The following is an 18415-nucleotide window of genomic DNA, read 5'->3' as shown; positions in this document are numbered from 1 at the left end:
CAACCGTTAAATGCATCCTCGAGTACCTGAAACAAACCATCTCATTTGGCTTACTGATCAAGCAAAGCTCCATAACCACACTCATTTCATTTTCAGATGCGGACTAGGTCTGTTACCTTGATGACCACAAATCCACTAATGGTTATTGTGTTTATCTTGGCAACAACATAATCTAATGGAGTTCTCGCAAGCAACCCACCATCTCTTGATCAAGCACTGAAGTAGAGTATAGAGCCCTGGCAAACACAGCAACCAAACTCGCCTGGCTGCAATATCTCAAGTCTAAATTCGGTCTCTCTTTGGCAACACCTCAAACCCTCTACCGTGACAACATTGGTTCAACTTACCTCACGACCAACCATGCCTTTTATGCATGTTTAAAACACATTAAGCTTGACTACCATTTCGTACGTGACAAGGTTGCTTCTAAACAAATACATATTCACTTTCTCTCTAGCAACACGCAGATATCCTTACCAAGCTCCTTACTTCTGCTCGATTTTCCCTTCTTTATCACAATGCCAATGCCCGTCCCTTACCATTGGAATTGCAACGGCGTATCAAGACAACCATTGACAACTAAGATCATAAGAAAGACTCGAGCAACACACAAACTCCTACTAGCACCTCATCTACACAACAACCTGATAACTCCAAGTCTACAAGATAAAATCTATTATACTTAAAATATTATTTGTTATATTTTAAATTTCAAATGTATTTGTTATATATACTTTAAATTTCAAATGTTCGAGTATACTTATCGTGTAATTATCAATTGTAACAAACTCCTATTGTGACGCCCCCAAATTCCGTTTGGGATTGGACGGACATTTGAAGCGTCGAGACATGCAACACAAGGTTACCTGCCCCCGTTCATGACATATAAGATGCAATAATCCTAACATGCATCTAACATTATGCAATATTCGCAGCGGATAATTTTTTTCTTTAGCAATACTATGCACCAAATTAAAATATCCCAAATACTTAAAAACATACTTCATATATAAAGATACATTGAATAACTAAGATCACAGAACTATTCCAAAATAGTTATGATCTAAAAGTACTGGAGATGCAACTCCATCGTACAAGTAGTAATTTAACTACTATATTAACCTTAACGACGCACCGTCGTTCAGTCGACTGTACCTAGTTGGTCAGCTCCTGATCTTCTTTCAGGTCCTGTAACAAGATCTACCATTCGGGGGGAATGGTAGTTGGGACTACCACAGTGAGATTTGATTACAAATCTCAGCAAGTTAACAAAAAACTTCCATACAGACTAATGATGCATGGATGACAGTAAAAGCATAAATGCATAATCAAATTCATAAGTAATTAAAGCATAACATAGTGTACAACATAACATAATTGACATAGCTTAAATTGAATCATGAAGTGAACTTGACTTAGCATGAACTTGCTCTGAAACTTGAATTAACATGAAAAATACATACTCCACAGTTGTTGTGGCCCCATGTATTCTACGTGTAAATACATACTCCACAGTTGTTGTGGCCCCATGTATTCTTCACAAACTTGACTTAACATTAAAAATACATACTCCACAGTTGTTGTGGCCCCATGTATTCTACACAAACTTGACTTAACATGAAAAATACATACTCCACAGTTGTTGTGGCCCCATGTATTTTACGCATCACATTTGTAGTTAAATACATACTCCACAGTTGTTGTGGCCCCATGTATTCTACACAACTTGACTTAACATTTAAAAATACATACTCCACAATTGTTGTGGCCCCATGTATTCTACACAAACTTGACTTAACATGAAAAATACATACTCCACAGTTGTTGTGGCCCCATGTATTCTACGTGTAAATACATACTCCACAGTTGTTGTGGCCCCATGTATTCTACACAAACTTGACTTAACATGAAAAATACATACTCCACAGTTGTTGTGGCCCCATGTATTCTATGTGTAAATACATACTCCACAGTTGTTGTGGCCCCATGTATTCTACACAAACTGAATGTACTCAAGATGAAACGTGACTGGAAAACGAAAGGACTGGAGCCCTGACGTAACATAACGTGATTTGAACATAACTTGAAATACATGACCAACTTGAGATAGAAACATTTCGTAACATGGCATAACATATAATAGACAACATATTTAACATGACATACTTGTAATGTACAGTAATACATGACAGAATATATTATGTAACAGATAAAAATTGATGACAGAATAAATTCTGTATAATAGACAATTACGTGATAACTTGGCATGGCATGACATGTATGATAACATACATACATACATTGTAGTTCCTTTACTTAGCACACATACACAGTAGACTGCTAGTAAGTTAAAAGCTAACTTACCTCGATCTCCGCGTTTCTTATAAAACTTCAAGTGCGATCACGAGTAACTGTAATTAGTGATTCTAAAAGTTAGAACTAAATCACTAATAATTTGAAATATGGAAAATACTAACTTAAAGAGTAAAATTTTCATTTTACTCTCTACATGTGGGAAAATGACCGTTTTACCCATAACTTAAGGATTTTGCATACTAACTCCAAAAGTTTCCAAAATTTACATTCATCATGTAAATTTTGTCCTAAACTTAAATATCAACTCAGAAAAATTTAAAACAAAACATAACTATGAAGAACACATTATGGCCGAAACATCCATAGGCCATTTCCATTGATTTTTGTTGCAATTCCTTCAAATTTCAAAACTCATGCTTAAACCAAAATTTTGCAACAAACATCTTCCAATCCTAAGTTCAAAATCATACTTAAAACATCCATTTAGAAAAAGCTAATAATTAACACCAAACTTTTTTGTAAAAAGATCCAAGCACTTGAATCACAAGTTTTGACATTAAATCAAAACATCTCCAAGAGTTTCAAAAAATCAAATCTTACTTCTAACATATTCATAATATCATCCTAACATCAACCATGCTTTAAATCATCAAACCAAAGTCACCAAAATCACAAAATAACATTTGGAGTTTTTGGTTTTACACTTAATCCAAAAACAGAAACTTTTTCCTCAACTAGTTTTGATAAATATCTTGATCTATGACTTATAAATATATGATCTTCAAACCAAACCATCACATGGTTTAAAAAGATGTCCTAAAACATATATAAGCTTCTAATTCAAGATCACATGGTTAGAAATTAACCAAAACATAAATTTAGCCAAGAATATCCACACTTTGGCTTGTTTGAATATCTCTTTGCATAAAATTTCATATCTTTGAAACTAACATCAAATATCTTCAAAATAATAATATAAAATGTATATAAGATACTTAGGATCCTCCAATAAAATTATTAAAGTCATTAGAATAGGTTTAGACCACCAAAGAGTTAAACTTTCTCAAAACAGAAACTGTTTTTCTTCTTCCAGTTTCTAAGTTTCTAAATCTAAGTAAATCTTTCATCAAAACCTTTAATCATGCAAAAATCCTCAACCAATAGTCACATATACATGTTAACAATACTCCATAAAAATTTCGGACCAATATCTATCCATTAGCTTGGTCAAAAACTCCAAACTATAACATATTCTCCAGTTTATCTCCCAGAATGACCTTTCTATAGTTTATACAATATTTGACTGACCAAATGATCTTCAAATGGGGCAAATAAGATATCCATGTAAACTAGACTCAAAAAGGAACAACTTATATGAAGGAGACTTTATGATAAAACACTTACAACAGCTTCGAAATGGGCGTGCAAAAGACCTCCTAAAAGCTGTCCGAGAGAGAGTGTTTGATAATCTTTTATTGGAAGGTGTAATTAGATAATTTCGTGGGGAGAGGTGGCTGGAGATAATTATGGATGAGATATGGAAGAAATGAGGCTGGAGTTGAGAGTTGAGTGTAGTTTTCTCCTACCCAAAATATCTATAAAAGATTATCTCATAATATTTTATCTAATAATATCTATAAAAATCAACTCAAAATATTTTTACCCAATAATATTCATGAAAATTACCTCAAGATATTTCTTTTTATCCAATAATATCTACAGTTTTAAACAGACGTTTTGACCGAAAATATGAAAAAATGTTATTGCGCCATAAGACTTTAAATAACCCTCCGAGTCTAATGGCACAAACCATAATACATTTTGACACTTCTAACTATCTCCAATAATCAAAAACACACTTCTGATACCATAGTAAATAATAACACTAACTATGTAATTAGACAAAAACCTATATGATTAATGGATTCGTGAAAACTTATGGGGTTTTCACGAGGTTCTTAAAGTTAATAGAAATTTCACAATTAAATTTCTAGCGGGCTGTTACACCTATCATTATAAATAGAAGTGCATGTCCACCAAATCAAGAATGGTGAGACTTATTCAAATTAGTTCAAACTCTATATGCACATACGTGATGGTACTATAGCAAAAATTTATTTTACATTTCCTATACATATAATAAGATGGGGAAGGCTTCTGGAAACTTCATTAGCTAATTGTCAATTATAAATGCAAATTAAACAACCCATTGGAGTTGATCTAAGATGGATGAAGAAAGCAGCTTTGTCCTTTCTAGTTAAAAAAACATGACTTGTCATGAAGGCTGGTTCAAGTTTCCAATGATACCAATCTGATCATATTCATGTGTGTGTGTGTACACACATATATTTGCAATTGCACACAACTTGGATTACAAGCTGCTTAAGGAAGTGGTCTTTCTTCTGCGAGACCAAGTATGCTATTTATTGCAGAAGTGGTTTTACCAATAGCATCAATAAAAATTGAGGGGGAATGATTTATAATATTCCATCAACTCTACTTAATTTTTACATCATAACTACCCAAGACTGTATAAAGGAATTGAGTAATCCGAATGAGATAATTGATTTCAACTAATAATTTGATTGAGTAGTACCAAAGGTATTATGTTTGGAATGACAAATAAAGGTATGCATTTAAAGGTACCATGAGGGGTTTAATGGCGTTAATTAGCTTAATGAAGTTGATTTGGGACCAAGTTCTATAGAAACACAATTGTGAAAGCCTACTCAATCGATACCGGCCTGAATATTGCATTCATTGTAGACCTAAAAAGGTGAGTGGGGCCCCCATGAAGAGAGTTGACATTGAGGAAGATGATCACATATATATAAGGCTTCACCATCTTGAGATTGATCGAGCATGATGATAGCTACGCACATGCACTGTTTGCATGCCAAGCTGCATATGCCATTCTTTACATACATGCACCCACATGACTAGTAAACGCATGCACTCCGGCTTGGAATGGGCCTTGGGTAACCAAGAAATCGAATGATTCTTGGTCGCAACAATCTTAAAACAGTAATTGATCTGGTTTTATATTATATTGTAGATTGTGATATTGAATGTGTGAATTTATTGAATGTGGGTTATTATTTATTTTCGTGAACCGCTATCATAAAGAGATACGTTGTTTCAGTGGTAAGGGTGTGTTATTTCAAAGAAAAGGGAATGAGTTTGAAACTCTATGGCTACACTTAGAGCATCCACATTGGCCTATGCATCCACATGTGTAAAGCCAGTTTTGCATAATATTAGCATAAAACCGACCCACATTGGATTCTTCATCTCTAAAATTTTAGCTAACTATAAACAGTACATTTACAACTTTCCATATTGATGACTTGCAAAATTTCGTATTGCAGATCTTACAAGATCGCTCGAGCGGAGGCTTTTGGCCGCTCGAGCGAATTCAGGCAGATTCAAACGCTCGACTGCCGCTTGACAGTGAGCTCGAGCAGGTTGCTGGAAAACAAAGATCGCTCAAGCCGAGACATTGGCCGCTCGAGCGAAATCAGGCAGAGTCGAATGCTCGATGTGCACTCAATAGGACACTCAAGTGAAATCAGGCAGAGTCGAACGCTCGATGTGCGCTCGACACCCCGCTTGAGCGAACATCGTATTTTGACAGATCTAGGGTCTTCTGCCGTCACACCATATAAAAGTGATTTTTCACTCTATGGCCATACCTTTTTGGACTGGAGAACATTTTTTGGGATAGAAAAACATAGTTAGAAGGATTCAAATCATCTGTTTTGAAATCATACACAAGCACAGATGGGAGAAAAGCATTGAAACATTTCCTTGAGTTTTTAAAGACAAGTTGCGGTTGTGAGGAGTATTTTTCAGCGTTTATTTTCTTCTAATATTCTCAGAACAATTATGGTGAATTCGTTTATGTTGAATTTCATATCTAGCATGAGCTAAATTTTATTTATTTTAGAAAAACGATGTAACCTAGTTCCAAACTATGCTTGATTGTCTATGCTAATTCAAGGCAATTCTCTTTTTGTTTTTTCTGATTTATTCTGAGTTTATTGCTTCTAATTAACTGGCCATTGATTAGATGATATTTAATCTTGTGATTTGCTATCGAAAGAGGGAATCATAGGGTAGATCTTGAATATTTCAGCATAGGAAAGTATAGAAATCGAAAGACTTGTATGAACCTATGTAGTAATTAAATCATTGGTCTTATTGCTTTCTTATTTTATTAATTTGCATATTCTTGTGTGAATTGATGAACAAGAATAATTTTCAATTGACTATCGAAAGAGTCTGTTGGATGAATTAGAGATTTGTTAATGAACAAAAAGAATTAAATTAAATTAGCTGGATGAGAAAAGCATAGTGAAGAATTAAGTGAAATAGATTTCCCAGAAGTTTTCTTTCCCATTAATTTGATCTTCGAACGTCAGTTTTATTTCTTTTGCGTATTTCTCTTTGATTTGATCTTAGTTTAATTTGCAACTACAAAAATCTTAGTGATTCCTCTAGATAAAATCGAGATTAGTATAATTTTGGTATTTGGCAAAAGTAAGGTACCAATCCCTGAGGACGATTCTTTTCTTATCACTTCATTATAAAATTACGATACTGTGCACTTGCAGTTTTGCACCAATCAAGTTTTTGGCGTCGTTGCTGGGAATTGGTTTATTCTTATTCTTTTTGTCAATATTGATACAAAGTAATCTTGGTTTTAATTTAGAAATTTATTTTATTTTTGTTCTCCAGGTGTGTTTTTGACGTTGGATGCGTCGTGCTAAATCTCGTGATATTATTCATTTTGATCCAGAGATTGAAAGAACTCTTAGATCACGAAGAAGAAATAAGATACTAGTCATGACTGAAGAAGAACGTGAGGCACTACCACGCACCTTGAAGGACTATGTACGACCAGTTGTGAATAGAAATTACTCGAGCATAATGCGCCAGACAATTAATGCCAACAACTTTGAGCTCAAACCAGCTTTGATTAGCATGATGCAGCAAGCTCAATTCAGCGAATCGCCACTGGATGATCCCAATATTCATTTGGCAATGTTCTTGGAGATTTGCGACACTGTGAAGATCAATGGTGTTACTGAAGACACTATTAGACTGAGATTGTTTCCTTTTTCTTTGAGGGACAAGGCTAGAGGTTGGCTACAATCTCTACAATTGGAAAGCATCATTAGTTGGCAGGACATGGTTGAGAGGTTTCTTGTTAAATTCTTTCCTCCTGCAAAAACAGCCCAACTCAGGAGTGAGATTGGCCAGTTCAAGCAAAATGATTTTGACTCACTCTGTGAAGCGTGGGAGAGGTATAAAGACTTGGTTCGACATTGCCCACAACATGGATTGCCAGATTGGTTGCAAGTTCAGATGTTCTATAACGGGTTAAATGGGCAAACTCGAACTATAGTTGATACTGCTTCTGGTGGAACTTTGATGTCGAAGACAGCTAAAGGTGCTACTGCCCTTTTGGAAGAAATGGCCTCAAACAACTATTAATGGCCAACTGAGAGGACTTTGGCTAAGAAGGTTACTGGAATTCATGACTTGGAGCCGATAGCAGCCCTTTCAGCTCAAGTAGCTACTCTATCTCATCAGATTTCAGCCTTGACAACACAAAGGATACCACAAAGTATAGAATATGTTGCATCTACAAGTATAACAGTTCCAAATAATGAAGCGAGTTAAGAACAAGTTCAATATGTCAACAATCGGAACTACAACTATTGTGGTAATCCTATGCCAAATTACTATCATCCAGGACTTAGAAATCATGAGAATTTGTCATATGGAAATACAAAGAATGTGTTGCAACCTTAACATCCTCCAGAATTTGATAGCTAACCAAGCAAGAAGAAGATATCACTTGAGGATGCCATGGTTTCCTCTGTTCAGGAGACCAATGCAAGATTTAAAAAGACTGATTCACAGTTGGACAACATTGAGACTCATTGTAGTAATATGGGAGCCACTATGAAGAATCTTGAAGTGTAAATTGGGCAACTAGCCACTACCATTAATGTCCAACAAAGAGGAGCTTTTCCTAGTAACACTGAAGTTAATCCAAATGAACAATGCAAGGTCATCACACTTAGGAGTGAAAAAGAAATTGAGAGGTCACCATTAAAGGAGAGCAAGTCCACCCCTACTGCTGCGAACAATGGCCAAAGCAAAGATCAAGTAGAAGAAGAGGAGATTGTCAATGATACATTAAGAGAGACCGACATGCCTCCAGCAATTTCATTTCCTGACAATTCTCCTATTCTCGCACCTCCACTTCCTTACCCTCAGCGTTTTCAAAAGCAAAAATTAGATAAGCAATTTTTTAAGTTTTTGGATATTTTTAAGAAAATTTACATAAATATTCTTTTTGCATATGCCTTGGAATAAATGCCAAACTATGTAAAATTCCTGAAGGACATCATTTCCAATAAGAGAAGGTTGGAGGAATATGAAATAGTGAAACTTTCTGAAGAATGCAGTGCCATTCTTCAAAAGAAATTGCCTCAAAATTAAAAGATCCGGGGAGTTTCACTTTGCCTTGCACTATTGGAAATTCATTTTTTGATAGGGTTTTATGTGAGCTTGGTGCTAGCATTAATCTTATGCTACTTTCTATATGCAGGAAATTAGGACTTGGAGAGATGAAGCACACAACAATTTCCTTGCAACTAGCGGATCGGTCTATCAAGTATCCACGTGGAATCATAGAAGACGTATTGGTAAAGGTGGATAAATTTATTTTTCCTGTTGATTTTGTGGTGTTAGACATGGAAGAAGATGAAGAAGTCCCTCTAATTCTTGGCCGACCATTCTTGGCCACGGGAAGAGCTTTGATTGATATTTAAAAGGGTAAATTAACATTGAGAGTTAATAAGGAATAAGTTATATTCAACATCTACCAAGCCATGAAATTTCCAAAAGACCCAAGTACTTGCTTTCGGGTAGATGTCATTAAGCAATGTGTAGAAGAGGCCTTTCAAGAAGATATGTCATCCGATCACCTAGAACGCTATATCACCACTTCATCTCATGCTTTTGATTTTAATAATTTTGTTGTTTGTGAATCTGACTTGCCTTTTGTTAGTGAAGAATTTCTCCACTATGTTTTTACTTTGGGAGCATTGCAGCAGGTTACATCACTTAGTAATGAAGTGGGGAAGCTAGAGCCGGTGGTACCAAATGCTAAATTTGAAAATGCTAAAGAAAAGATGTAGAAAAATACAACTCTGAAGTTGAAGCAATTACCTGAGCATCTTCGCTATGCGTTCTTGGGGGATAGTGATACCTTTCCAATGATCGTTGCTACATCACTCACACCCAAAGAAGAGGAAAAGTTGCTGCGTGTATTGAGGGAGCATAGAACAGCCTTGGGATGGACTATTTTTGACATAAAAGGAATAAGTCCCTCCATTTGTATGCACAAGATTTTAATGGAGGAGCTTTACAAGCCAACGATCGAGCACCAAAGAAGATTAAATCCAGCAATGAAGGAAGTAGTGAGAGCTGAAATTTTGAAACTCCTTAATGCTGGAATCATTTATGCTATTTCAGACAGCTCATGGGTAAGTCCAGTGCAAGTTGTACCAAAGAATGGTGGAATGAAGGTGGTAAAAAATGATAATAATGAGTTCATTCCTACAAGAACGGTCACGAGATGGCGTGTATGCATGGATTACTGCAAGTTGAATAAAGCAACAAGGAAGGATCATTTTCCACTTCCATTCATTGATCAAATGTTGGATCGATTGGCTGGGTACTCCTACTATTATTTTTTGGATGGTTATTCGGGATATAATCAGATTGCTATAGCTCCTGAAGATCAAAAGAAAACTACATTCACATGCCCCTATGGAACGTTTGCTTTTAGGAGGATGCCGTTTGGATTGTGCAACGCCCCTGCGACATTTCAACGTTGCAGCGTTCGACTCTGCCTGATTTCGCTCAAATGGAGACATTGGCCGCTCGAGCGAAATCAGGCAGAGTCGAACGCTCGATGTGCGCTCAATAGGACGCTCGAGCGAAATCAGGCAGAGTCGAACGCTCGATGTGCGCTCGACACTCCGCTCGAGCGAACATCGTATTTTAACAGATCTAGGGTCTTCCGTCGTCACACCATATAAAAGTGATTTTTCACTCTATGGCCGTACCTTTTTGGACTGGAGAACATCTTTTGGGACAGAAAAACACAGCTAGAAGGATTCAAATCATCTGTTTTGAAATCATACATGAGCACAGATGGGAGAAAAGCATTGAAACATTTCCTTGAGTTTTTGAAGACGAGTTGTGGTTGCGAGGAGTATTTTTCAGCGTTTATTTTTTTCCAATATTCTCAGAACAATTATGGTGAATTCGTTTATGTTGAATTTCATTTCTAGCATGAGCTAAATTTTATTTATTCTAGAAAAACGATGTAACCTAGTTCCAAACTATGCTTGATTGTCTATACTAATTCAAGGCAATTCTCTCTTTATTTTTTCTGATTTATTCTAAGTTTATTGCTTCTAATTAACTGACCATTAATTAGATGGTATTTAATCTTGTGATTTGCTATCGAAAGAGGGAATCATAGGGTAGATCTTGAATATTTCAGCATAGGAAAGTATAGAGATCGAAAGACTTGTATGAATCTATGTAGTAATTAAGTCATTGGTCTTATTGCTTTATTGCTTTATTAATTTGCATATTCTTGTGTGAATTGATGAACAATAATAATTTCTAATTGACTATCGAAAGAGGTTGTTGGATGAATTAGAGATTTGCTAATGAATAAAAAGAATTAAATTAAATTAGCTGGATGAGAAAAGCATAGTGAAGAATTAAGTGAAATCGATTTCCTAGAAGTTTTCTTTCCCATTAATTTGATCTTCGAACGTCAGTTTTATTTCCTTTGCGTATTTCTCTTTGAGTTGATCTTAGTTTAATTTGCAACTATAAAAATCTTAGTGATTCATCTAGATAAAATTGAGATTAGTATAATTTTGGTATTTGACAAAAGTAAGATACCAATCCCTGAGGACGATTCTCTTCTTATCACTTTATTATAAAACTACGATACTGTGCACTTGCAATTTTGCACCGATCACATATCCACTATTTTGTCTCCAAATTATATTTTAATAGTTATTTCTCTCTCCTCCCACACTCTCTCTCCCCGAAACCCCCCTCAAACGGTATTATTTCTTTCTCTCTCCCTGAGACCCCCCCAAGGGATTATTTCTCTCGAAGCAGAGCTCTCCACACGGTTTCTCCCCTCCGAATCTCCATCCATCTCTCGACCCAAACAACCCCACCGGAAGAAGAGAATCCGTGCACCTCTCTCTGACGACGGTTGTAGACGGAGCTTGCAACTGTTGAAGTGAATCATCCCCGTTGCTGGTTTGCTAAAATTTCTTCTATTTTAGGTATGATTTCTCCGTTTCTCTTCACGGTTTCGGTTAGGATTTTAGATTAGTGAAAGTGTTTTTGTGTTCTGCTGTTGCCATTTCTTCATTTCATGTTGTTCTTGGTTTTAGATTAGGGTTTGTACATTTCAGATCAGCGGCATTTCATCTTCTGTTCTTGCCCACTATTATTTCTAGAAAGAACAGAAAATAGGCAATGAAACCGTGATGATTCCCTGTGTACGAGAGGTTTCTGATTTTAGGAGCCATCGATAGGTTGGTGTTTACGAAATCTGCTGTGTATCTAGGCAATGAAACAGAAAATCGTAAAAAAATAAAACTTTGAATCATGTTCTGAACTCTGTTTTAGTGTTTTTCTTGATTGGAGATTGTTTAAATGGTAGACAGTGCCAAAGTTGAACATATATAGATATTGAATTTTCCTCTTTTTGGTTCTGCCAAAGTTGTATTGCTTACTGCTTGTTGGTTCTGGAGCCGCTGAAGGACCCAATGGCAAGGCTGTTTTTGTTACTGCTGAAGGGTGCTGGAGGGTGCTGGAGCTGCTGAAGGGTGCTGGGCGTGCAGTTATTTTCTAGTTGCTGAATTTCATATATGCTGAATTTGTTGGTTGCTGAATTTGTATAAAAATCAACTTTTTGCAACTTGTATTTAGTTGATTTTGATACATAGAATTAGTTACATGTAAATTCTAAAGTTGATATTAGTCAAATGTAATCTGAAGTTGATATTAGTCAGAAATTATTATATATAGAATGCTGGAAATTTGGATGCATGAAAGGGTGGTATGGATGTAGCACATAGTCTATATTATTTTATTGGCAGGTTCGATTTTAATGGATATTATCTATGTACTGGGTACTGATTGCATGTACAAACCAGTACATGGAAATTGCAAGGTAAAAAAATTAATATTAGGCAAAAAAAAATATTAAAATGATAATATTTTATTATTATTTTGCTTTAAATATGCATAAGCCAATATGAGAGTTTTGTTTAAATGACAAAGTGGATATGTAAAAGAGTTAATTTTGCATATGCATATCCATATACCAATGTGGATGCTCTTAGATGATTTAATTTTAATAAGGCATGGGATATTCCAAGGGGCACACGTGGGCCAAGCCCAAGACCCATCCGAAGAAGGCATAATGCTTGGGCTGAAAAGACATGATGTTTGGGTCAAATAGGTGCAATATTTCAAAATAAATTCAACTGAAATTATGAATAGGTCTAAAAAAACCAGTGACCTCCCTAGGGGAAATGAGGTATCCAACCACTTGACCAAGAATGCCCCTTGGTCTTTAAGTGAAACATAATGGCTTTTAAACTAGTAACTGCTACTTGAAAAATCACAAGAGTTGTGATTTTTCACTTTGAGGCACTTCCTTCTCTATAAATAGAGGATGAGACCCATGAATTTGAAAATTCTATTCTCTTACATTTTCAGTCACTTACACAATTTTATAAAGAAACTATGAAGAAAAACCTCAGAATTGATATATACAATTGGTGACTTTGTTGTATCCTAAAGGTGAATTACTTGTATCTCGGTAGTAAACTCTTTCGAGTTGAGATAGTTATCACCTTAAAGATAATATTCTACACGCCTCAAATTCGCATTTATTTTTTCAGATTATTATGTCCACACAATTTTCAACGATTTTAAGGTAATAATCGCAATGAGATCAGAATCTGATATGACGACTCTCAATGTGATGAATCAAAGACTTTGTCAAACTAGATAGGTTTGATAGAATAAATTTTACTAGCTAAGAAGACAAGTTGATGATTTGTTTTGGATCCGGGTTTGCCAATACTTCCAAAATCCAAATCCGATAATAATGATCAAATCAAGGTGGAACGCAAAAAGTGCAAAGAAGATAAAGTGGTATGTAGAGTGCACATTTTAAATACACTTTTTGATCATCTCTAAGACTTATTTACATCAATCAAGTCACCAAAAGAGATTTAGAAGACAATTAAGTTCAAGTATAAAACCAAAAAGTAAGATACAGATAAATTCCTTATTATGAAATATTTTGAATTTGCAATGAATGATAATACTTCTCAAATGGAACAAGTCCATAAATTGCAAGTTTTGGTGAATACACTTCAAAGTCTTAGGCCTCGTTTACATGTCCAGATGAGATACAAACTATCTCATATGAACTGTACGGCTGGTTTGGTTTGTCTATCCAAATGGTGAAATACACAATTGTATCTCATCTCAATCTGTTTTCAACTATTGTATCTCATCTCTACCACTTCATAGTGATATAGATGGTGAATATTTTCCTATTGAATTTTCTTTGTATTTCCAGGAGAATGGCATAATGTATCAAACTAGTGACCCATATACCCCACAACAAAACAGTTTAGTAGAAAGAAAAAATAGGACACTAGTTGATATGATTGTAACACCTCCATCCCTAAGGTTAAGGACGTCACATGCTTACATAAATAAAGTCAGGCAAGAGATTTCATAATTTAATAAATCCCACTAAATAAATAATTAAAACCTAGAATTAAATCCAACTATTCCATCTAAGGCTAGCATGTCTGCTCGTGCTAATCATTCTCTCTTAGGTGGTTAAAAACATGAAATAAAATCAAAATGAGTTACTCAGTAAGAAACTCATCACAATATAAACATAATAAACGTAAGGTTTTCATAAATTTTTTCATGCTAAGAGTTTAACATCATGATTTCTCATACTGATACTTATTTTATTCATGACTGATTTCTTTGAATTCACTGACTGATCTGATTTATTTGACTAATCAACATACTTAACCATGTGTACAGGGTTGTGCACCGGCCCCATGTCCCATGGTCGCGAGCAAGCTACTGAGTAGTATTCTTGCATCTTACAATGGACTACGCTTGAGTTTATGGCTTGCATGTTCACCCTAAAACTGCATTGGTACGATGCATCTGAATGGTCTTCTGATTAAACTGATCTTATCTTATCTTACACTTGAACTTAAGATAGCTTACGTGTCTTAAGCGACATGAAATGCATGACATAATATGTACATAATTATAATTGTTGAATCTAAACATGATGTGGAATGGCATGATTGTGTGATATGCTAGATGACATGTTTGCATATATCATGACATGCGAGATACTTAAATACTAGCTTTCAAGAATTGGCTTTAATAATAATTTATCTAAATTGACATGTGATGATTATAATTTGTGATCAAATTACTTATTTCATTGCACTACTTTTGGGATTTCACTTTGTAGCTCGACACCTATACGAAGTACGAATCGTCACTAACGTTTCTAAAAACATGTCGTAATGTTCTACGTAATTAACTACATATTAGAAAATTAATCTAATAAAATATTCGGTTATATACTATTATTAATAAATATTGATATCATACAATTATTTAAATACTAATATCACCTTTAATCTTTGAAATATACTAATTAGCATAATTTAGTCTTAATACTTATAATCTGTTAGATAAGTCGCTGAACTCAATTTATAAAATAGGTCTAGCCATATAATTTATTACTTGGTAATATATATTAAATCCCTTAAATATTTTCTAGTAAAAATAAGTCTATGGCTAGTATATTTATTCAATTGAAAACTAAGCCCATGTGAAGTATGACATAGTAATTTTCTTAAAATACAACCAACCCAATTTAAGCATCAAGCTCACATGAGAAATCAGCCCATTTAAAATAATATACTAGTTTGGAATTACAATAAAACCAATAGGAGATTAAAAGTGAGAATTACACCCCGCCCAAGTTCAATATATGTACATCCTACTATGACTTAATTACAAATGAGCGTAGAAGTGTAAATTACGCTTAAATGTATCCAAGGCTTTACAAAAATCTAAAGGGCAAAAGAAGGGTGTTTTTGTAATAAAGAAAAAGGCATGCAAGGGCTTTATGGGAAAGCTGAAACTAAAATAGCAAATGTCATGTACGGCAAAAGCCCAAATGGCAATTTTGTAATTACACAAGTCTGTAGGCATTTTTGAAAGGCTATAAACATATAGGCAAGCAAGCTAACCTATGGAGCTACCAACTTCACTCAAGAATAACCAAGAGGTTATATGGCAAAGACTTACCAAGAAAAAGGGGAAGGATGCGAAGGAGTCCAAGTGGCTGAGTTGAGGAGTATGACGACTGATAATTGACTTCCTCCGTGATGTAGTGGTGGAGTATTGGTGAGAGAATAGCCCTATACCGTGAGATCAAGAAAGGCCAGGAAAAAATAGAGAGAGAGAGAGAGAGAGAGAGAGAGAGAGAGTCATGAGCTTATCGAAGCGTTGCAAGGTGGCGAGGGATGACTGGTTGTCAGTTTCTGTGGCTGTCGGCATATTCGGTGATGGCTCCTGGTGGTGGCTTTTGTCAAAGGGAGAGAAATGTGCTCTGTTTTGGAATGAGAAAATAGGAAACTTTTCCGTTTGCCGTGAAGGACTGAGGGTGGTTTATGATGATAGTTTCTGGTGTGGCTAGGCTAGCTGCACTGGCTTTGGTAGTGGTACGAGTTGTAGATCCTTCATAGTGGTGCGGAAAGCCTTAAATGGTCGAAGTGCTTACTCTGTTTCTAGGTTGATGAAATAGAGGTGTTTCATGGTGTAGTTGTAGGCTACTGGTGGCGACCCAACTTCAATGTGGTTTGGGTAGCAGCAAGCACGCTGGATTTTGCGTGGTGATATGGGCATGAGAAGGATGTTGGCATATGGGAGGAGATGCAGGTTGTTGAGATGGTGAACGACGGTGTGGTTTGTTTGGTGTTTGTCATGTATTGTGGTTGGTAACATGAAGGGGCCGAGTGTCAATCACAGTGTTTCGTGGCTCCAACTTGCTAGTTATGATAGTTGACACTGAAGGAGAACATAAGAAGGCAGTGGCAACCTTAGAAGCAACTTGTGGCCATTTTATATATACGGCACGCTAGAGCAAAGGAAAAACAAATCATGCATGCGTTTTTACATGGGATGTTTGCGGCTGGACTCGATACGTGGTACTAGGGATGAGTTCGGTCCGGTCCGGGGAGGTTTTGTGGACCAGATAGGACTTATTTGGTCCAAGGTTTTCCCACCCTGGACCGGACCCCGTAAGGATCAGACGGTCCGGTCCTATTCAATCTGGTTTGGTCCGGTCGGTCCATTCGGTCCACGGTTGACTTTTTTTTTTCTATGACATTTTATTTAATACTTATGTAATTATATTGTGAAATATTTAATATATATATATATAGTATACTATTATATGTATTAATATATATATTAGTAATATGTTAATACTATTAGTCTATTAGTATATAGTAAATTAGTAATAGTTATTAACTTATTTACTATAACTAATAATACACTAGTACTAATACTATAACTAATAACTATATGTAATAATAGTAATACTATATGTAATATACTAGTATTACTATATCTCTTCAAACACCACACATTGATTAGTACTTTATGTAATACTATATTAAATAATAGTAATACTCTTATTACTAATACTTTATGTAGTTATATTAAGTACTATATTACTAATACTCTATGTAGTTATAGTGATTTAATACCAACATATTACATATTAAATTAACTATACTAATACATTATAAATTTATAAATTATACATATATGGTATATTATAATTTATACCATAACTCTTATAATATATTAATATATACTAATACTATATATTATAGTTAATAGTTATATATTAAACAGTATGATAATACATTGATAATAAATATATGTAGTTATATACTTATAATGATTTAGTTACCATGAATTTACAATTAGTATAACTATATATATAATAGTATTTGTATTAGATTATTAGTAATTTAGTATAGCTATATTATATTAGTAATATTAGTTATGTTAAATCAATAAGTTAGAATAACTATTTTCTACATTATTAGTATTAATAATATTAGTATTAGTTATAGCCATATAACCTATATTAGACTTAAGAGTCTTAGACTATATAATAGACTAATAGTATTAGTACAACTGTATAAGTATACTGTATAGCTATATATTAAAACCAATTATAGTGAAAAGTATAACTATATAATGGTATTAATAGTAGACTAATAGTATAGCTATATATTAGTATTAGTTATACTGTTATAGTGATTTAGTATATTATAATTTCTATATTATAATTTATACTATAATTCTTATAATATGTTAATATATTAATATATAGTAGTATTATATATTATACTTATACATTCATACTAAATATATATAGTTATACTTATAGTGATTTAGCTATAACTATATTAGTATTAGTATTACTTATAGTATTTAATATAACTATATAGTCTATATTAGTATAAGTATAACTATAGTATATTATAATATTAGACTATTAGTATTATTTTTTTTAATACAATATTATATTATATAATTAATTTATAAAATTATTTATATAAATTATATATTTTTTTTTTTCATTCGGTTCGGTCGGGGGTGGGAAACCCCCAGACCGGGACTGGACCGAACTCATTCGGTCATCCCAAATGAGGACCAGACCAGACCAGACCCAATTCGGTCCGGTCCGGTCCGATTCAAAAATGGCCGGTCCGAACCGGCCGACTCTCACCCCTACGTGGTACTGAGGAACGTGGGACGTACACAATGTTGTTGTTTGGGTTGGCCTCCTTCATTGATTTGGATAGTGGTTTGTTGTGAGAGT

At 34.6% G+C, this 18415-nt stretch overlaps 1 non-coding gene across 1 annotated transcript; it reads right to left on the bottom strand.

Annotated features, from left to right (window-relative positions):
* Window positions 1-7554: 7554 nt before the first annotated feature.
* Window positions 7555-7661, bottom strand: LOC122297984. Its single transcript, XR_006239044.1, has one exon. It is a non-coding gene; the product is annotated as a small nucleolar RNA R71 (small nucleolar RNA).
* Window positions 7662-18415: the final 10754 nt, after the last annotated feature.

Source organism: Carya illinoinensis, chromosome 15 (assembly GCF_018687715.1).
Source record: "Carya illinoinensis cultivar Pawnee chromosome 15, C.illinoinensisPawnee_v1, whole genome shotgun sequence".
NCBI classification, from domain to species: Eukaryota; Viridiplantae; Streptophyta; class Magnoliopsida; order Fagales; family Juglandaceae; genus Carya; species Carya illinoinensis.
This window is presented reverse-complemented; position numbering and strand designations above follow the sequence as displayed.